Source organism: Peromyscus maniculatus, chromosome 10, assembly GCF_049852395.1.
Source record: "Peromyscus maniculatus bairdii isolate BWxNUB_F1_BW_parent chromosome 10, HU_Pman_BW_mat_3.1, whole genome shotgun sequence".
NCBI lineage: Eukaryota > Metazoa > Chordata > Mammalia > Rodentia > Cricetidae > Peromyscus > Peromyscus maniculatus.
Genome location: NC_134861.1, coordinates 98,398,659 through 98,421,449, shown reverse-complemented (window position 1 = coordinate 98,421,449; position 22,791 = coordinate 98,398,659). Strand labels below are relative to the sequence as shown.

Below are 22,791 nucleotides of genomic sequence, written 5' to 3'. Positions count from 1 at the left end.
TGTAGATTACCCTCCTCCTCTGCACTGAACACAACAACAGGTTATTTCTCTCCCCACTCACGCCCTTAGCCCCAGCCTGGTTCTCACTGATTTTCACAGCTGCAAACAGCAGGTTGAAGACCAGGGAGAAAGCAATGGGAACAAGGTCCCAGGGCCCCATGGGTAAGGCTGGCAGTCCCCAGCACCTGTGCCCATGTTCCTCCGCCAACGCGACCCTCCGACTACCACATCGCTGTTCAGAAATGAGTATGAAGTCAAATTCGCTACCCTCACTCCCAGCTACTGAATAGTGTGATAGGATTTTACTACAAATAACAAAAACCTCATTAATGTTTCAATATTCTCTTAAAGTACCCCAGGAACTCACTCATTTGGAAAATATCTACTATGAAATTATAATAAAGAAAAATTGCTACGTTCTGTTCATAATCCCTTAAATAGCAATTATTCATATATGTGAATATCTGTAGTACATGCTTGTCTGTCATACATGAGGCCTTAGTTAATCTGGAATCCTTCAAAAGTAGTAACAATAACAATAGACAGTTACCATTTGTCTGTTTGCATTAAGTGATGCTATTTTTCCTAAACCTTAGTTGGATCTGCTTTATATTGGAAACCCGAATAAATTCAGAAAATATAATGAATAATATCAGAACAACAGTAATCACAATCTTCTCAGACATTTCCTCTTTCTGATCTCTAGACAGCCTCACATCAGTTATTACTACGCCCACACGGTTGACAAGTGATCCCCCCACACCTGACTCCCTCACCAGGTTCATGCCAGCAAACCACCAGCTGCATGTTTATAAATAAAACCAAACAGCAAAAAGTTGTATTTGAAAAGCTGGGCTTTGCCAGGAGGCAGCGCACGCCTTTGGTCCCAGCACTCAGGAGGCAGAGCCAGGTGGATCTCTGTGAGTTCAAGGCCAGCCTGGTCTACAGAGCAAGATCCAGGACAGGCACCAAAACTACACCGAGAAACCGTCTCGAACCCCACCCAAAAAGGCTGTGTTTTCAGGTAGCTTTGGAACATTCTCATTTGGCTCATTATTTTTCAAAAGAGGCACAAAGCAGTTCTATACAGGGGAAAAAAACCTCAATTATGTAGAAAGAGAGAGAGCCAGTGAACTCAGTTAAGAAACCTTCTCCTAATGCCTTGGAGCAGACTGATTCCCAAGTTACGCTTAGGTCCTTCTTGCTATACAGGCTGAGAAGGAACAGGACAGATAAAACTAAAAGCAGCCAACTCTGTCTTCTTCCTGCCCAGAAAGTGGAGGTGATGTGAGACTGTGTGCTCATCCCAAACTCCAAACCGGCTGGGTGCAAACTTAGAACGCAGGCGATTCTTCTCAGTTCGCTTCCTCATGGTTTACCTCTTCTCTTCAAGATGAAAAGAACTGGGTTCATTTTGATAATAAATGTAATAGCTGGGTATTTTTAAAGCTCAGATAATACAGAAAGCTATATATTTTTTTTAAAAAAAGCAAAAATGATCCATAGGGCCCGAAAGAAGGCTCAGCTCTTAAGAGAGCCAAGGAACAGAACTCAGTTCCCAGCACCCATTTGGGGCAGCTCACAATTACCTATGATTTCAGCTCCTGAGGTTCCGACACCTCTGACCTCCAGGGGCACCAGCACTCACATGCACACGCACAAACACACACACAATTAAAAGCAAGTCTTTCTAAAAATCATCTATAATTTTACCACTCAGCAATGACTTCTCTTAATGTATTCATGGATATCCCTTCCAAACTCTATTCTGTGCGTATCACATATGGGTAGTTATCTTTCCCTTTAAAAAGCAGAAGTTGGGGGCCAGCGAGATGGTTCAGTGGGGAAAGCAAGCACTTGCTGTCTAGGCCTGACGATCTGATTCTGACTCCCAGAACCTGTGTGAAGGTGTAAGAGGAGAAGTGACCTACAGGATTACCCCCGAACTCCACACATGCTCCATGACATTCCTGAGTGATGTACGTACACACACACACACACACACACACACAGGGAATGCACGTGCCCCTATAAGAATCAACATTCACACCAGGTGGTGATGGCACACGTCTTGAATCCCAGCACTCGGGAGGCAGAGCCAAGCAGATCTCTGTGAGTTTGAGGCCAGCCTGGGCTACAGAGCAAGATCCAGAATAAGCACCAAAACTACACGGAGAAACCCTGTCTCGAAAAATCAGAAGAAGAAGAAGGAGGAGGAGGTGGAGAAGGAGGAGGAGGAGGAGCAGAAGGAGAAGAAGAAAAAGAATCAACACTCACAACATGAGTATGGCCATGTCAAAGACCCTAAGGCCTCAAACCTATGGGAACAAGCTCTTCCCTTAGTCAGGCTCAGTGGAATTGCAAGGCCTTCCCCTGGTCCAACTACGGATGCTGACAGCATGTGCAGAAAACATCAACCACAGCTTCCTCCTCCAGCATGACGACAGCTTACGATGGCTCCCTACAAGGACCCTACTGAGACGAGCTAACCGATCCTCCATCAGCTTACTTAATAAAACTGCTGAGTTTCCAGCGTGCCTGTATGTCTCCGTCAGAATGCATGGCCCACGGGATCCCAGCTTTCCTGTATCACGAGTCCATTATTTCTTCATTTCCCTTGTCCCAGGCAGGTCAACCCTAAAGCTGTGCAGGTCACTAATAATAATAATAATAATAATAATAATAATAATAATAATAAAATTGAGGTGGGGGGTCAATCAAAAACTCTAAGGCCACCACTCAACACTTTTAAAAGAAAGTATGGCAATACGTGTTTGTAATCCCAGAGGCAGAGAGAACGAAGGACTGTGAGTGAGCTGGAGGCATGTCTGAACAACACAGTGAGAAACGACAAAACAAATAAACAAACAAACAAAAACACCTAAGACAGAAAAGGGGTAACCAACATCAAAAGCAACAGCTGGAGAGCAATCGCAAACACGGTCAGCGCTAACCCCTCACCACTGATCCCGCTGGATGTGAACGACTTGAATATACTTACATACATATCGTGCTAGTCAAGCAGGAAAAAACTCGGTCCAAGAGAAGCATACTAAATAGAAAGACTTGGGTCAAAAAGAAAGAGAAGGAGAAATGGACGAGAGCCCTGGCTGCTTTGATCTCTGCTGTTACCTTTCTTCTCCTTTGCTTTCCAGGCTGGGGATGGACCAGAGGCTCGTGCATGCCACCCAGGAGCCTCGTGCATGCCACCCAGGTGCTGAGCTGCATCCTGCTCTCTCTATCCTTTTTTGAGAGACAACGCAAGGCGGGAATTTAGTCTCTTGAGATAATTGTACAAAGGTGCCAATTATACGCAATATTCCCAGTACAAACTGTCTGACCTGCTACACACCATGGACAGAACAGAGTACCACATATTATGAGACAAATGATAATGATCACAAAATCTTGTCTCTGGAAATGAATTTATTTATCTAAAGATAAATAAATATACACACAGACTCATCTATAATTACTGTCACCAACTCCATTTTCCAGTGGAGCTGAGGGTTTAAGCTGCTAACAGTTTCCTCCTGGAACGGCCATGAAACAGTTTCCTGGGCTATACAGAGCTTAAGTTCAAAGAGAGCCATGTCTTAGTTGCTGTTCTGTTCCTATGGAGAGACACCATGACCAAAGCAACTCTTGTAAAGGGTATTTAATCAGGGGCTGGCTGAGGGTTTCGGGTGACTGTCATGGCAGGGAGCACAGCGGCAGGCGCGGTGCTGAAGGAGGAGCTGAGAGCTGCGTTCTCATCCCGAAGACAGACAGAGACCGAGAGACAGAAAGCGCGAGGGGGAGGGACTGCGCTTAGCACGGGCTGTTGAAACCTCCAAGTCCACCCCTAGTGAACTACTACTTCCAGCACCACCATACCTCCTAATCCTTCCAATCCTATCAAAGGTTTCTACAACCCGGGGACCAAGCATCCAAATGAGTCCATGGGGACCGTTCTTAGTCAAACCACCACCACGCAGGAACTCAGATGGTGGTCTGTTCTTCTTAAATGCCATGGCTAAGAAGGATATTTCCCCACTGAGGTATGCCACCCTCATCAATTACATCTTAGGAACAGATTCCAGGATGGAGACAGCCAATGAAGCCAAGACCATCTCAAGCACACACTCAAGGCATGCTCCCAAGTTACACATACATTCTCATGCTTCATGCCAAACCAATAGATAAACAAGAGCACTAGCATTAGACTTGTCTTTCTGAGGTTATAGAAAGGACTGGAAAACTCCCCTTGGGTGACCACGCTGGAGTCTTTGATCCCCACTGCCCTGAGTTCACACTCAGGCTGCTTGGTTTATTTAGAGAAAGCATCTCCTTCCTGCTGTTTCTCAGGAAATGGGAGAACACATTTAGAGACGACGATTTAAGTTCAAGATGAAATGGTTTTCATTTTTAGACTATGCCTCACTTTGAAGAATATTTAATTACGGGGGGCAAATAAGAGTTTCTGACTCTAGATAACTGGAGTGGAGACAGAATAGTATCCCCAGCCTTAAAAGAGTGAATTTTGGAAAAACATTTCACTAAGTCTGTTACACCCTGTTTCTTCCTGTGAAGAATTTTCCAGGCACTCAGTTGTCTAACGGCGGGATGCGGGGGGGGGGGGGGGGGGGGGGGGCAGGTTTCTGGGACCTCTGACAGCCTAAAGATTAGAGGCTTAATTGTAAAGAGAGTGTCCTGTCACCTTTGTAGCTTGTTAAGTTATTACAGTAATCTCCACAGCCACTTACCTGACCTGGACTCACCCCCTAATACCAGCCCCACCCCTGGGGTTAGCTCCATTCTTAAAAGGTGGCTACAGAGTGAGCCATGTCACACAAGATGGGCACAAACAGCCACAGCTTCACCCTCCTCTCTGTCTCCTTTCCTGGCGGTGACCTCTCCCCAGCTGACGTCCAGGGCCACAAATTATCCCACAGCTGACCCGATCTTAAGCTGCCAACCCCCTAAGGACAGGGGCCTAAGAGCTTCTATGAGCAGGGGCTTGATTTGCTCTGATCCATTAGTTTTTTTTTCTAATGGTGTGCAAGTCTCCCCGGACTCCTGAGAGCTATAGGAGACGAGAAGACATAAAATCTAACTTCCTCCACCACCAGACAGGAAAACTGAAGCCTCATGAGGTGAGTGATTTCCCTGTGGCTAGCACTCAAATTCCTTAACATTCCGTCTTTGGCTCCCCATCTTCTTGGTCCACCTTAGGTTCCTCCACGTCACTAAACTTGACGCTCAGGCAAGGCCACAGTGTTCTGTTCAGAAGTTCACATGTTATCATAACACGCCGTCATCCAGGAAAGCCAACTTCACAGAACTGACAGGGCCTTAAAGAACGGACATCTTGGGTGGACAAGATGGCCCTGTGGGTAGAGGCAATTACCGCCAAGTCTGAAGACCTCGATGGAGAGACACATGGAGGGTGGGGAGAACCAGCTCCGTCAAGTTGTGCCCTGACCTCCACAAGTGCTCCACAACACACAAAGAATAAATAAATATAATAAAACAAATGCACAACTCTTGATCCTCCCTGACCCAGCGGCTCCTTTCCTGAGGTAACTTCTGAATGTCTGTCTCAAGGCCTCTGGCAGCAGACTTCATCTGTTCCCTTGCTAATACTCTCCCAGCCGCAGGAGTGGATTTCTCAGCCTCCTTCCCCACCCACCTGCACATTCACCTACATCCACAAGGAGCCTTTATCCTCTCTCTAGAGAATGGCTGTCCTGACTTCCTTCTAGGATAACCCCACCAAATGCTACTGAGCATGCCCCCCCTCCCCGTATACCTCAAACTTTTTCTGTAAATTATCCCCTCTCCTACCCTTAATCACGTTTCTCAATCAACCAATCTGCCATAAATGTTAACCACGCATGCTTTTAATCCCAGCTCTCAGGAGGCAGAGGCAAGCACATCTCTGTGAGTTAGACCTAGCCTGGTCTACAAGTGAGTTCTAGGCCGTCCAGAAACACATACTGAGCTCCTGCCTCAAAAAAACCAAAAGGGGAAAAAGTAGCAGTCATCATCATGTGCTTCACAAACAAGGATGGACACGTACACACACTCAACCTCTGCTCCCTCACCCTGCCTCTCATCTCCTATTCTCTTCACCTGAGTTAACTTTACAGTAACTCTTCTAACGACCAACTAAATACATGACCAAATCTAGTCACCTTTGTTCTCTTCACCAATGATGTTGCCATGTCCCCCGATGACCCAGCAGCTAGCTGCTCCCTACTCACAACCTGGGTGAGCTGGCTGCTTCCCGAGCTTCAGACACCATGTACGGACAGGACAGTAATTCTTTCCCGGAGGTTCCTGTAGGATTGTATGACTAAGTGCTCTCTGTTTGTTCACTTCCTCTTCGATCCTTTGGCCGCGCCTGGAGGATGTCAATCACGTTGTGGCTATGCCGGTCTGTTCCAGCCATGGGTACCTGGCCCGTCTTCACATTCTTCCCAGGGCCCACACTTCTCAGTGCCCTACAGACACCCCAGCTTCATGTCAAACAGGGAGGGGATGCCTCAGTAGGTCAGGCCACATGCGGCCAAGTCGGATGACCCGAGTGCAGGCCCCCTGGCACACAGAAGACGGGAGAGAGCTGACACCTGCAAGCTGACCCTCGACCTCCACATAGACGCGTGGAACACGAGACCCCTACCTCCCAGCCAATCAATAAATACGTGTAAAGGGTTAAACAAACTCACATGCTCTCCCAGCTTGTCCTCCTTTGGTTTTCTGTCCTCACTAATGACACCTCAGGGACAGCTTCCAATCAGAAAACTCTCTTTGCTCCTCTTCCTTCCTTCCCCTCTCCCATTTTCTACCTAACCAGAAATCAATTCTTTCTCCTAAATATTTCTCCGGTCTGTCCTTTCCTTTCTGTTCCCATCAGTTCAGCTGAAGACCACATTATCTCTGCTGCATCACCTTGGACCACTCCAACACCCCTGGACCTCTGCTTCGGCCCCACACCTTAAAAAAATAAACTGAGCATTTCTTTAAGGTCCGAGATTCCACAACGCTGTTGGGACGAAGCCCACACTTCCAGAACAGCATGGAGGACCCTAGGCACCAACGCAGAGCCTCTCTGCCCTCCTCAGCACGCCCGTCTCATCCCAGTCACTGCTGTGTCACACCGGGGTCTGTATCTCTAAACTACGGCTGCTCCATCAGGACAGCTCTGTCCTGTTCAGCCTGGGAACTAACGTTAGCACTAAACACCAAATCGCCTCTTTGAGGGATTCTCACAAACAGGAACGCACAAAATCAGTTTCTTTGTGTTCTGTTTTCTGTCACCCATCACGGTGTCCTGTCCTCCGTCACCTGTCACAGTGTCCTGTCCTCTGTCACCTATCATGGTGTCCTGTCCTCCGTCACAGTGTCCTGTTCCCTGTCACCGGTCATGGTGTCCTGTCCTCTGTCACCTGTCATGGTGTCCTGTCCTCTGTCACCCGTCATGGTGTCCTGTCCTCTGTCACCTGTCACGGTGTCCTGTCCTCTGTCACCTGTCACGGTGTCCTGTCCTCTGTCACCTGTCATGGTGTCCTGTCCTCTGTCACCTGTCATGGTGTCCTGTCCTCTGTCACCCGTCATGGTGTCCTGTCCTCTGTCACCTGTCACGGTGTCCTGTCCTCTGTCACCTGTCATGGTGTCCTGTCCTCTGTCACCCGTCACGGTGTCCTGTCCTCTGTCACCTGTCACGGTGTCCTGTCCTCTGTCACCTGTCATGGTGTCCTGTCCTCTGTCACCCGTCATGGTGTCCTGTCCTCTGTCACCCGTCATGGTGTCCTGTTCCCTGTCACCTGTCATGGTGTCCTGTTCTCTGTCACCCATCATGGTGTCCTGTCCTCTGTCACCCGTCATGGTGTCCTGTTCCCTGTCACCCATTATGGTGTCCTGTTCTCTGTCCCCTGTCACAGTGTCCTGTCCTCTGTCACCCATCATGGTGTCCTGTTCTCTGTCCCCCGTCATGGTGTCCTGTTCCCTGTCACCCATCATGGTGTCCTGTTCTCTGTCCCCCGTCACAGTGTCCTGTCCTCTGTCACCTGTCATGGTGTCCTGTTCTTTGTCACCTATCATGGTGTTCTGTTCTCCGTCACCCGTCATGGTGTCCTGTCCTCTGTCACCTGTCACGGTGTCCTGTCCTCTGTCACCTGTCACGGTGTCCTGTCCTCTGTCACCTGTCACGGTGTCCTGTTCTCTGTCCCCCGTCACAGTGTCCTGTTCTCCGTCACCTGTCACAGTGCATTCTTGTCACACGTGTGTCTTAAGCTCTTCAGTCTGGTCACTGGTGCAGGTGTCTATCTTGTGAGCTAAATTCTAGATAGTGGCTTATGTGCCTGTTCCTGTTTTCTGAGTTCAGGTGCTTTTCGATTCTCTATTTTATACTCCAAACTTAACACAATGTCAGGTACACAAGAGCTGAGAAGAAGGTAGAGAAGGAAATGAGATTTAATGGTTAGTAGGGAAGGTGGGTCTGGCGGCTGATGAGGGCAGCAGAGAAGAATCTGAACACAAATTGGGAATACCGATGTTGATGAAGTCCTCCATAAGTGCTAAGGGTCATTATAATCACTCAGCCAAATAGATAATAAATCCGGTTTAAAGCACATTAGTGGGGAGAACAATTCTAACAGAGGGACTGGCTTTATCTGTCTAAGCAGGTTCTGGAGTCAGAACATTCACTGTTATAATTTTATCATGCTTAATACAAGCTTTGTCATTGTCAGTAATTAAATAAAAACTGAAACTCTCTCTTATATTAGCTAAGAAGTACAGACAGGGGTTGGGTGTAACTCGGTTGGTAAAGCCCTGTGTTCACACCCAGCACGGCACTAACTGGCAGGGGCTGGTGTAACTCGGTGGGTAGAGCTCTGTGGGTAGAGCCCTGTGTTCACACCCAGCGCGGCACTAATTGGCAGGATGGTGCCCACTGTCAGCCCCACCTTTTGAGCAATGGAGGCGGAAGGACCAAAAGTTCAAGGTCATCTTCGGATATATCAGGAGTTTGAGAACAGCCTGGGCTACATGAGATCCTATTTCAAAAGAAAAAAATTAGGGCCAGGAGTGGAGGCACATGCCTTTAATCCCAGCACTTGGTAGGCAGAGGCAGGCAGATCTCTGAGTTTGAGGCCAGCCTGGGCTACATACTGAGTTCCAGGACAGCCAGAGCTACACAGTAAGACCATATCTCAAACAATCAAACAACTAAACAAAAACTATGACCTATAATTCTAGAACAGATGGGAAAGGACACCACCATCTTTGGCCTATAGTTTTCTGTCATGCAATATTCAGCAAGATCAAATTTATTTATTTAGTGATCTCCAATTTATATATATATAAAAAACCCAAGCAATGTACATTGTACTTTTTCCTGGAATGCAAAAGCTTACTTATCAAATAAAATAATGTATGTAGTATTCTGTGTGATATAAAATGGAGAAAGGAGACCCTGTGAACTGAGAACACACTGGAGCAGGGGAAACCTGGAGCAAACCGAGCTGAAGTGGATGCTGTTTCCCCAGTCATAAAGAGACATCTATAATTAACAGGCTTTCAAGGGTATGCACCCAATTATTACCACATCGTACCTCATAAAACATTCAAAACCACCCAAGCTACACAAGCTCACAAACAGCACTGAAGAAGAAAGAGAACCCTCTAAAGTGAGCCACCACTGCCCTGCCACGAGGAGCAACGTGAAAGAAAGTCACCACCGCCAACAGGCAAGCAGGGACACAGAGAGGTAATGCTCGAAGGAGGCTGCCATCAAACTAGAGAACGTTCCATATCAGTAGCTACATCTAGAAATGTACTGAAGTGTGCAAGGAATTAAGACGCCAGCTGCGGCTGCAGCTTAATTGGTAGAGTGTTTGCCTGGCCTGCACAAAGCCCTGCCTGGGTTTGATCCCCGGCACTGCATGGGTCAGGCATGGTGGAACATGTCTGTAATCCCAGCACTCAGGAGGTGGGAACAGGAGAATTAAAAGTCCAAATTTATCGCTGGCTACAAGCTGGAGACCAGCTGTGGCTACAGTAGAGCCTGCCACAAATAAAATAAAATAAAGACGCACAAACAAAAGCCAGAAGACTGCTTCTCAGTACTGGGTATAGTTCAGAGGGAGGAGGCTTGCTGTCATGTGGAGAGTCCTTGGTTTAATCCCCAGTATCACAAAAATCTAAAATAACAAACTTAAACCACGTGTGACCTTCTTAACTTACATTAATATGTCAATTATGCTAACAAGATTAAGTTATATAAATGTACCTGAAACAATGAAACAGTGTATTGAAGGCCCAAGAACACACAAATAAGTCAAGTGAACAGAATCCATGCTTCTACAATGGCCACAGGACCAGCGTGTAGAATGGATTCCATGATAAAGAATTTTGAGGGAAATTATCCAAAATATGACCCTTTAGAATAAAAAGGGGTTCGTGATAAACTGGGCCAGGTGGACCCTTCTGTAACCCTAGCACTCCAGGGGTATGGGCAGAAGGATCAGAAGTTCAAGGACATACCCAGCTACATACCAAGTCTGAGGCTAGCCTAAGCTAAGTGAGCCTCTGCCGGCCCCCCTTTTTTTGGTTTTTCCTGAGACAGGGTTTCTCTTTGTTTGGGCTGTCCTGGATCTCACTCTGTAGACCAAGCTGGCCTCAAATTCAGAAAGATTTGCCTGTCTCTGCCTCTTGAGTGCTGGGATTAAAGGTGTGTAACACTACCACCAGGCTGAGACCGTGTGTGTGTGTGTGTGTGTGTGTGTGTGTGTGTGTGTGTGCGCGCGCGCGCGCACATAAGCAAATGCAATTCTACAAAGTAATGATACATATGCACATACCTAGCCACAGATATAAACCCACATTATTAAATACAATAAAATATTTTTAAAGAGCAATAAAGGATTAATTTATAGAACATATCAGATACTCTAAAAATTCTTTCAAGGAAAGGTAAGACTCGGCAGAGAAAAAGGGGATGCCAAAGACATGAAAAGATACTCAGGGCAGTTAGTTAATGAAGAAATCTCAAAAATCTCACAAAAAGGCAAAATTAAACTATGAGGTCCAATTAAAGCCCATTAGTAACCACAGGAAATTTGTTAGTAAAATAAGTCATTATGGTTCCTAGATTTTATAGACATAAAGTCATTTGTTTATTTATGATATGGGAAGAGTGGCCCTATCTAGAAAGACAAATGATGCTAATGAGCAGGGGCAAGAAAAGGGAGGGCGGTGGTGAAGAGAAGATGCTCAATAGGCAATCTTGTAGATGAATCCCTAAATCTCTGAGTCCAAGGCCAGCCTGCTCTACAGAACAAATGAGACCACTTACCAAAAAGAAAAAAGAAAGTCATTATGGGGCATTGACGGAGATAAAAACTTGACATTTACACAACACCTAATAACATTGGCACAACCGTGTGTAATACCACTTGCACACAACTGTATCAAAAAACTCACTTAGCTGGACAGATGGCTCAGCATTTAAGAAGCAGCACCCACAGGGTGGCTCACAGTCACCCGTAACTCCAGTTCCGGGGCACCCAGTGCTCTCTACTGGCCTCCGTGAGCAGAGAGAGAGAGCAGGAGGCAAGGAGGGCGATGTTTAAGACTAGGGCCTGCACAAATCTGGAACAGGCCACGGTTTGTCTGTGTAAGTCACAATCTAAGCCTGCCTCCGTTTCTTCTCATAAACAGGGTCATTACCCAGCACGCATAGTACCAAGAGAACTACAGAGCATCCACAAGTGTCTGGAAAGTATATGAGACATTAAATAAATAGGGGACACACACACACACACACACACCCCAAGGTCCCAGTGTGTAGTCCAGGCTAGCATCAAACTCTTATTCTCCTGGGTACTGGCACTGCAGTCACCATGCCTGGCCTAAGAAGTGTTTTGTTTTGTTTTGTTTTTAACTAGATAAATGTTTTGTTTTGTTTTTAACTAGATAAAGAACTTGGTGTACTAACCCAGGCAGACTTCACTGACCCACTAGGCACTGACAAAATCGTCCTAACAGCCAGAGAGACCGATTCAAAACAAATGTCCACGTTTTCCCCACTGCAGAAGACACAAATAATAGGACCTTTTCCCCATGTTCATCACACACTGTCAAGATTAAGGGTGAGACTCTCTTGGTTTCTGGGAAATGAATACAAGGCTGGTATGGAGGCAGCAGCAGCTATAACAGCAGTGATGGTGTGTGCCCGAGTCCTGGCAAATGCAAGGAAGGGATGTTCTCTGGGGGCTGGGGATAAGAAGAAATCCCATCACCTGTGACTGAGTAACTACAAAGATTTCAAAATTAGGAAACAAGATTAGACCCCAAGTCAGGACTTTGCACATCACCATTCTAATGTCCAAGGAAGAGGAAACATCACACCCAGGAATCCTTACGGCAGGAGGGAGGGGCAATGTACTGTGGACGTTGGCCACCTCTCCATCATTTTCAGTCTGGAGCAGTTTTATTTTGGCCCTGAATTGGATTTAGGCCCTGGAGGATCTTACTGAATCCCTGCCCCATTCTCAGAAGCACAACTATGTCACACACACACACACAGCCTGTGGTCACTACTCCATGCCTAGTTGAGTAATATTAAGTAACTTTCTCACCAGAGATGACAAAAATAAAACTCTAAATAAATCAAGACCTCTGAAATCTATTAGTAAATTAAAAGCATCCTGATTTTTTTTTAAAAGTTGAAAACCAATGCAGTACAATTTCCGACAGAGACAATAATTTTTACTTTATAATCCGCATGAAGAAAAGTAAGAGGGTTTTGAAACAACAAAACCCTTCGCTTGCACTGATCGCCACGGCAAGTCTCCTCTTGATCACTAACTTCTCCTTGGCATTTAACATCAAAGCCAGCCACCCTTCATCCTCCGCCTCTGCTGCAAGAGACAGACCCGCTTCTCCAGCAAGTCCTCCGCACAGACGGAAATGGCAGTGCCTGGCCCTTAAGGAAACCTGGATGTATCAATTCATTTTCCCTTAAGAAAGAAACAAAACCCTCACTTTTCCTCTACTGCCCTTTCCCATCTTCTCCCTGACGTTTTGACGAAGTATCACAGAGTCGGGACTTTAGTCTGCTAAACATACCAGAAACTGGAAAGAAGACAAGTTGTTCATGTAGCATTTCCCAGAGAAAATGGACCACAAATTTTAATTAGTATCTTTCCAGATATAATATAAAAACTCTAGTTAAGAAAAGCCTCAAATTTGAGGAATGCCAAGATAATAAAATAAACTTATTTCCACATAGGAACTTTTCCTTTTGAACAGACGTTTTTGTGTATCCCAGGTTGGCCTCAAACTCACTATGTAGCTTAGACAGTCTCTACCTCTCCACTGCTGGGATTATAGACGTGCACCACCACACACACGCTACACAGAGCTGGGAATCAACCCTAGGATTTCTTGCACAGTACACAAGCACTCTGTCAACTAAGCAGCCCCTTCTAGGGACTATTTAAAAAAAATCATGTCTTTTGTTTGTTTGTTTGTTTGTTTTTCGAGACAGGTTTCTCTGTGTAGTTTTGGTGCCTGTCCTGGATCTCATTCTGTAGACCAGGCTGGCCTCAAACTCACAGAGATCCGCCTGCCTCTGCCTCCCGAGTGCTGGGATTAAAGGCATGTGCCACCCCTGCCTGGCTTAAAATTTCATGTCTTAATGTAAAGTTTGGTGAGTTTACCCTTGGTTTTCTGTAATGTGAACTTCTCAGCGGATACGAGAGTCGGGAAATGTGTCACGCCCAACGGGCTGCAGGAAGAAGCACACACCAGGTATGAACTGACTGACTTCCGGAGATAGGAAGAGGAGACGGTTCTCTGTAACCCTGAAAGGTTGCGGAGTGCTGACCTAACTCCCCGAAGGGGTGAACACTCACTGACACCTGACTCGAGACGCTGCAGATGAAAGCACACCATGTGAACACGCCCACCTAAGTCAAGGCATATCTATCTAGCAAGGAGGAAATTAACTGCTCAGTCCATTAAAAAAATATTTTGGCTACTGCTACTATAGTGTACCAATTGCCGACACTTTTAAGGTGCTCAAAATATCTACATTTAAAGAGATTAATGTTCTGGGACCGGACCAGTGGCTCAGCACGTGAAGGCACTTACCACCAAGCCTGATGACCTGAGCTGATTCCTTGGACCCCCACAGTGGAAAGGAGAAATGACTCCTGCAAATGTGTGCTATGCTGGGTGGAGCCCCACACACACTCACACACACACAAAATAAATAAAATCGATAAAAATGTTTAATCGATGAAGTTCTGAAGAACCACTGAAACGAGGCGATATTATCATTGAAATTGTCTCCCAACTGTTGATATGAAAAAGAAGTTGGGCACAAACTTACTGGACTTTCTGCGAGTTTTCTTTAAAGCAAAATGAATTATGCAAAAATATATTTTGCTGTAACAATTTCAGGATTAGAATGATACAGCTAGGCTGGGTGTGAAATTGCCAGCCTTTGATTCCAGCATTTGGGAGGTAGAGGCAAGCAAACCTCTGGGCTCTGGGCCACTCCGTGCTACATGGTGAGACCCTGGTCCCCACTGAGTGGCATGGATTTAAACCCGGTCAGCAGCCCGCCTCTTGAGAAAGCAGGGTTGCCCAAAAAGATGAAGGACTGGAGTGTGGAAAAAGACCCTCCGTTTGGCAGAGTCTTGCTTTCCTGGTGCCATGTGCTCACACTGCAGCCTCCAAACGAAGTAAGAAGTTGAGACCGACTTCTACACTGCGCAAACATTTAACTTGTCATAGCACCATCCCATCAAAGGCCTTCCCAGCCAAGGTGGTTCCCTAGTGTCCCTCCTCAACACAGCCATCTCCCTCCCTCCCGTGGATAAATAAAGGCAGCCAGCTAAGGCCAGGCTGCCCCCTCCAGGGAAGAGCATCTTCAGAAAAGAAGGTACAAAGTCGATGGCATAAACCCACCTGTTCCTGAGCATTGTATTAACACCTGGATCCAAACAAGGCAAGGTTAGGGAGTTATAGCTACCTGGTGAGTTTGAGAAAAGGCAACCTCTAGTTTAGCTTGGTGACAACTGGAATGTAATAAGTTAAAAATGTCTGGCTCATATTTATAAAGCACCATGTTTCCACACAGGGAAACCACAGCAGAGGTAACAAGCCAGACACCAGACTAAACACCTCAGAACTCACTGCTGTCGTTCATTTGTGGTCCCCACTTTTCCGGTGTGTGTCTGCACTTCCAATCCCCTCAGTCTGTGAAGGGCCCTGGCTCTCCCGGCAACCCACCTCCTCCGCTTCCCAGCCCAGCTGCCAAGCCTCTCTTACTCTTCGCCCAGAGCTCAGCAGCTTCCTCCTTCCTTCTCCACTTTTCCCCCCTCACACCAACTTCAGCAACACCCAACAGTCCCAAGCTTCCCAGAACGGTATTTAGACAGCCTCGGGCCAGGGAGTGAGGGACAAAGAGCAGCTGCTCCGCGCAGCAGCTGGAGAGGGTGGTGAGGGCAGCTGGGGACTCCAGGAGGCCGCCCAGACAGCCCCAGGGCAGCCCAGGGACCAGCCCAGCCCGGAGAGCGCCAATCTGGGGGAGCGCGTCCAGAGGTCCCCCAACCGCGCAGCCCGGAACCTTCCTGGCCTGTCCCACACACCTGGGCGGTGGCGACAAAGTGCTAGAGACTCCTGGAGGAGGACACCGTGGCAGGGACAGGCGATCAAGAAAGTCCCCGCCAGCAAAGACCCCCTCGCCTTCCCGCCCCAGCCCGCACACCTGGACCAGGTGGCCACCCTGCTCCCTCAGGGCGCTCTCGAGGACTCGGCGGCTGCGGGCGGGCTCCGGGGGCTGGAACCGCGGCGACGCGAGACTTCACTCCTCCATCCTGGGAGCCGGCAGCACGTTACAGTCAGCAGTGCACTTCCTGTTTCAAAAAGAGCGAGAGAGTGTGTTGGCCGAGGGGGGCGCGGAGCAGCCGCGGAGCAAGCGAGCGTGCGGGCGAGCGAGGGGCAGCGGTTTGCATAACCGGCCATCTAGCCTGCGATTGCCCCGCGGGGGTCCGCAGCACCCGGCTCGCTTCCCCGGGCCCGGCCTCCCCCTGCCGGCCGCGGCTCCAGTCCTCCGTTCCAGTCCGAGCTGCAGGACGCACCTCCCTGCCTGCCGCGGACTCCACCGCTCCAGGTTCCCCCGGGGTGGGCAGCCGGCACTTGGCCTTCGCTTCCCTTCAGCCTCACCTCCCCTACCCTGCCTCCGCCTCCCAAGAGAAGAATCACCTCCGGGAAGGTGTAAAGACAAAACCCGAGCTTTGCCCGGGGAGAGGGAGGCTGCGAGTATGCAAATCTGGGAAGTTCGGCGCTACATCCCAGCAGATCCACGCGCAGCAGGGAGCTAGCTTTCAGGATGGGAAATTACTTGTCTTGTGCTGACTCAAGAGGGAAGCGTGTGCACAGCGGCCGCAGCAGAGCTGTCACGAACTGGGGGTGGGGGTTGGGGGGGGCACCCCGCAAATATGCTGAGTTCCTCCTGGGGTCTCCATTCAGATCGAGGGGGGGATCGTCAGTCCATTTACCAGATACTACCCCCCACCCCCACCGCCAACATAACCCTAAACTTTTCTTCTATGCGATTACGAATCACAGAAAAGTTCTGAGATCACGTTCATTTTGGTCAAACTCCGACTTGATTTCCTTTTCTGTTAGTTTTTAAATGTATTTATGGCGGGGGAGGGGGGCGGCGCATGCGTGCCACAATGCACGTGTGGCGTCGGAGGACAACACTCAAGAGGCAGCTCTCTCCTCCTTCCACCACGTGGGTCCTGGGGCTTACCTTAGGTGACAGTTAGGCTCGGTGGCAAGTGTCTTTACAGGCTGGCCCTGACTTAAAGGAACGTCAGAGTAGGAAAACTAAGGTGCACGTGGAGGGTGGGGGTGGGGTGGGGTCGGGGCGGGAAGTGACTCGGCAGTAATGACACTTGCCACCAAACCAGAGACCTACACGGTGGAAGGATAGAACCAATTTCCATAACTGTGTGCCAGGGCACACAAGCGCCCACATGCACAGAAATAAATAACTGTAATTTTTTTTTAATTTATGAAAATGTAAACAGGTGGCTCCAAATCTACCAGAGCCAAAGGTTTACCAGTTTGGAAAGCTGGCCAGAGTCTGCAACCTGCCTGCCCCTGGAACCGCTCAAGCAATGGGCATTTAACAGATGGTTGTGGCATCAGCCTGTTGGTCTCAGTAAGCTGTTCTGGTTTCCAAACCCCAAACAGAACAGAAACAATAAACTCTTGATTATTCTGTATCAAAAGCTAAACTCTGGCAGTCGTAAGAAACTAGTGCAAACTGAAGTCCTACTCAGTGCTCAGCAGATCTCATCTTACTCCCTTCTAGGTCCTAAGCTCTCCCAGCAGATCTGTAAAAACCTTGCTCCCATATTCCCAGAGGAGGAAACAGGGTCAAGAAGTTAAGTAACCGACCCGATGTCTCGGTTACAGAGTGGTCCACTGGAGAGTTGGATACAGGTTTTTGCTAAGTATAAAATCTGGGTCATTTCCTCTACACTCTAAATTCCTAAGACAATAGTGAGTTCTAGGGGAAAAGTCAAGCCACGACCATCTGGGATCCATCCCTTGTCTCAGAATGATGCTGTAATTCTGTGCTCCCACTGTGGGGTACGCTGGGTTTTTCACCCACCTGATTTTGCAAGTACCTTGATGACTCAGGCAGGGGACATGGTCTGTGCTGGCTCTGTGAGCCTTTTCAGAGTTACTTGGTAGCAGAGGTCCAAGAGGTTCTGATGGCCACTCACGTGCCAAGGTACAAAGTCTGTCCAGTGCAGAACCCAACTCGCTAACATTTGTCCCGTGAATTCCTTTTTGTCTAATGGGGCAGTTTTAAAAAAGCCAAATGCTGCCTCACAGAACTGAATCCCTGCCTGAAATGTTTAGGAAATAGCTGTCCGTGTCCTGCTGTCCATTTCCTTCTGAGTTAGCACATCTGTCCACAGCATGTAGCTATCACTCTCCAAGCACAGGCTAAGAAATGAAACATCTCTTTAAAAGTGTCCTGGCAACAATGGCATTCCAGACACCTACTAAGAACACAAATTGTGCCAGGCGGTGGTGGCACACACCTCTAATCCCAGCACTCGGGAGGCAGAGACAGGCAGATCTCTATGAGTTTGAGGCCAGCCTGGTCTACAGAGCAAGTTCCAGGAAAGGCTCCAAAAGGCACAGAGAAACCCTGTCTCGAAAAAACAAAAACAAAACAAAACAAAAGAACACCAATTGCATCTCTCTGGCCCTACCCTTCCCCTTCACACACTACAACAACACAGACTGGAGCTGTAGGGAACACAAATGAATTCAAATATGGCAGAGACTGGGCAGAGGGGCCACAGGAATCCCGCAAGCAGTCAGTCTATGGAGGGCGTATTACTGAAACTTTCCGAGCAGAATTCTTTTAGGCCCTGCTCTGCCCACCAGCTTCCCAGTGCTGAAGCTGACACATCCCAGCTCTTCAATGCTTTGACAAACTTAATGCTTCTTCCCAAAGGGCTACCCACCACTTCTCTGCCCCAAAGGCCCCAGTGAGGGGGGGAATTCGGAAGGCATTAGCTCAACATTTCCTGCAGCTTAAAAACCTGTCAATAATCATCAGCTAAAGGCGGGGTGGCGCACGCCTTTAATCCCAGCATTAGGCAGAGGCAGGCAGATCTCTGTGTGTTCAAGGCCAGCCTGATCTACAAAGTGAGTTCCAGGATACCCAGGAACCCTGTTTCAAAAAAAACGAGAAAACACAAACCATTAGCAGCAGCAGCAGCTTTAAAGGATGTAATTTCACTTTTCAAACATCTTCTCCAGTCACTCACTATAACTCTGAGGGTCCATAGGGTAATCACTGAAGAAAAACAATTTTTGTTGTTGTTGTTGACAGGGTTTCTCTGTGTAGCACAACCTAGTGGGCCTGGAACTCACTCTGTAGACCAAGCTGGCCCGGAACTTGCAGATCTGGCTGACTCAGTCTCCCAAGTGCTGGGATTAAAGGAGTTCACCACCGCTCCTGAAGAAAAACATAACTCTGAGAAAAAGGCAAGGAGGGCCTGGAGAGATGGTTCATCAGGGAAGAGCACTGGATGTTCTTGCAGAGGACACAGGTTCAATTCCCAGCACTCACACTGCAGCTCTCAACCACCTGTAACTCCAGGGGCTCCACTGCCCTCTGCTGGCCTCCTCAGGCACGAGGCATGAACATGATACAGGAAGATACATGTAGACAAAACACACATATAAAACTTAAAAATATTTTTTAACAGTTCACACACACACACACACACACACACACACACACTCAAGCAGACACACCCTCTTAAAGGAAGACTAGGTAGATATTTTGGTCAGTACATGTTTACTGTGTAAGCATGAGCACTGAGTTCCAGTCTCAGCACCATGTAAAAAGCCAGGCATGGTGATGTGAGGGTATAGTCCCAAAACTGGTGAGTTGTAGACAGGAAGATACTCAGGACTCCCAAAGTCACACAGCCTGGCACAGCCAGTAAACCCAAGTCCCTTGAAAAACTTTCTCAAAAAGCAAGGTGGATGGTTGCTCAAAAATGATGCCCAGTTGACCTCTGACCCCCACACAGATGTGCCTGCATGCAAACAAACATACGTGCATGCCAAAGAGAAACAAACGGCCAAGAAACATAACCATGTTGCCTCGCAGAGCCTTAATTTCTATGTGAGCTCACGAGATCACACCATCTTGCTTTTCAAAATCTCCCCTAGATCTGAGACATCCAGTCATTCATGTAAGAAGCCAACAGTAAGCCACACCTCCCCTAGATCTGAGACATTCAGTCATTCATGTAAGAAGTCAACAGTAAGCCACACCTCCCCTAGATCTGAGACATCCAGTCATTCAGTAAGCGCTGGGTGATAGCACTATGATACACAGATCCCACTGAGTACAAAAGTCACCAATGTGCTGCTAAACCCTCCATATGCACCAGGCTTGTGCACATCGTATCCCACACGCCAGGCCCAGCTGTCCTTCAGCTCTTTCTGTGATGCACAGAACAGTGTTTCCTCTTCTACTGCCCAAAGGGGAAAAAACTGAAATCACAGTGTGAGCAGAAGAGACAAAAGCGTGCTTCTAGGTGGGTAGAAACTGAAAGTGGAAATGGAAACGGGCAGCACATTCCTGTAACCGCCCTGCATGTTGGAGGTGAGAGAGGAGGATCAGAATGAGAGCCATCAAGACACGGAAGCTTGAGGCCTTCTGTACACGTCTCAAAACAAAGAACTAACAACACAGCTGGGTGGTGGTGGCGCACACCTTTAGTCCCAGCACTCGGGAAGCAGAGGCAGGCGGATCTCTGTGAGTTTGAGGCCAGCCTGGTCTACAGAGTTCCAGGACAGCCTAGGGCTCTTACACAGAGAAACCCTGTCTCGGAAAAAAAAAAAAAAAAAAAAAAGCTGCAAAAAAGAACTAATAACACTGATTTTAGAACAATTAAGGAAGAGGTGGGGTCTTTGAAAGCCTCTTCTCCCTCAGAACCATTACCCAGGGCACTGCAAGAGCCATTTTAAAGGCTGTAAATCAAGTTACCTTCTCTGCAAAGCAACGCTGTTTGCTCTTCATCTTCAGCGAGGCATCGCTTTGAAGGTTGGAACTTTTCTCTGTGTGGCTATCAGCATGAATGTCAGACTGATGTGGAGACAAAGAAAACCAACAAGCTGTCTGGCTCCCAAAGAGATGGCCTCGGTACCCCCAGCCTTCGCGGCAGATGTTGCCGCCTGAGCTCTCCCTCCAGGAGAACACGGGCAGCAGTACCTTCTGGGAAGGTGGACCCTGGCACTGAGGCCAAGTCCTGCCCTTTCTAAAACCTGGCCTACGGCTTTCAAAGAAGCTGTTCTGGAGCCAACTGGCTGGTTCAGCTGGCATGTCCCCCAGAGGGCTATTACCATCTTCACGGAGCCAGGACGAGTGTCCCTTCCCAGGCAAAGTGTGTAACATGGGGCTGCAAATCATCTTTTGAGAGCTGGGTATTCTCAGCCTCCAAATACAAGAGTCACGAATCGCCTCACTTCAAAGAAAATTAATATCCCACAGGCCTCCCCATCCCAGACCAACCACCGACCCCACAGAAGTCTCCCAACAGCCTGGGCAGGAGGAGGTCAGCAGAAGCAGGGGAACCACAGATGCTGATTTTCTTTTCTTTTTAACTTATTTGTGTGTGAGAGAGCATCCGCCTGCAGCTGTGTGTGTGTGTGTGTGCACCACGTGCACACAGTCCTGAGTGGTTTCCTAAAGCAGAGGTAAATGGGCTAACACTCATTGGGGTCCGTTCTTCCTCCTTTTAAAGGGACAGAAATGAGTGTGTATGAGCGTGTACGCTTTGTCTGCAGCTGTGTGCGATGTACCTTTTACTGGGGGCGGGGGGGGGGGGGGGGGGGGACAAAAACAAAACCACCTCACTTTTACAACATAATCCAGGGCTGGCTTGGAGGCACCCAGGAGGTAAAGCCAGAAGGACCCCTGCAAGTTCCACCGGCCTCGGCCACAGGGCAAGACCTCATCTCGAAAAATAAACAAAACTACAAATAAATAAACCATAACTTGTAATGCTTGTCTCAACTACTCATTGTTTTCCCAAATTCTGGTAAACATGAAAGCGTAACCATTTATTTTACAACTGACAACTGATTTTAGGATGTCACAGGACCAGCAGGTGTAAGTAAGGTTAAGTATACTCATGGGCTACTGTCAAGCATTGTTTTATCAAATTAACAAGACATGTCCTGCAATGAACTGTGATGGACAAAATTATAATATATGCTGTGCATGTCCTCTCTGATCCTTTGGTTCGCAGGTCAATGTCTGTGATTTTGAGGCTCACACACAAGAAGGATAAAAGTTAGACAGAGTGTGGTGGCTCATGCCTGTAATCCCAGTGCTCGGGAGACAGAGACAAGAAGATCAGAAGTTCAAGATCATTCTCTACTACATATCAAGTCTGAGGCCAGTGTGGGCTGCGTGAGACCCTGTTTCAAAAACAAAACAAAACAAAATAGTAATAACAAAAAAGATGTCGCACAAATTTTGCTAAATCCAATACCTTCAAACAAAATGTTCCCAGCAAAGACATCACAGGGAACATTGGTTCATCTGCTGACTGCTGACCACGTGTGCTGAGCATTTTTCTTCAGAACACATGTTTTATCCATTCACCTTCTATGCTGGGTATCTCAGCTTCCTTCTGTAAAGAATTGTTTTTATTTTCTTGGTATATTCTCACTTCTAAAGTGATTTATTGAAACCCAAGCAACTTAAAAATAATTCATCCTAACAGCCCAGTAGATACCAGGATTATTACTGAGGCAACAACACTCTTAAGATGACTTTTTAATAAAGCAGCCAGTGCATGCCTTGATCTCAGCTCAGGAGACAGAGACAGGAAGGTCACAAGTTCTGAAGGCTGGCGGCATTGCACAGAAACAGATACTTAGCAATCCCCAGGAAAAAATAAAAATAAAAAGCCTGGGTTTACGTGCACACAAGCAGCCAACCTAACCAAGCACACGCTGAGAGGTGGGAGCAGCAAAATGCAGAGTCGCCAGGGAATAAGGCACACGTAACACTATCCTGACGACGTCCATTCTTAATCACGGACGACTACAAAGACTACAGGAAGAAACATGGGCTGTGAAGAGTGCATGGTACAGAGTTAAGTAGTCTGGTTTTCATCCCTTTTATTTTCGATGAACAGCCATGGTAAATGGCATGAAATAAAAATA

General features: G+C 47.6%; 1 protein-coding gene across 3 annotated transcripts in view; it reads right to left on the bottom strand.

Annotated features, from left to right (window-relative positions):
• Positions 1 to 22,791, bottom strand: part of Lrrc8d (leucine rich repeat containing 8 VRAC subunit D) — a 111,825-nt gene that overhangs the window by 69,079 nt on the left and 19,955 nt on the right. The window contains exon 2 of one of the 3 annotated variants that reach the window (XR_013043079.1): positions 15,767 to 15,914. The exons of 1 other annotated variant lie outside the window; for it this stretch is intronic. The gene's annotated coding sequence lies outside the window, so the exon portion shown is untranslated. Of the gene's footprint in view, positions 1 to 15,766; positions 15,915 to 22,791 lie in introns of those variants that run through there. One more of the 3 variants, XM_006985837.4, reaches the window with a different exon arrangement.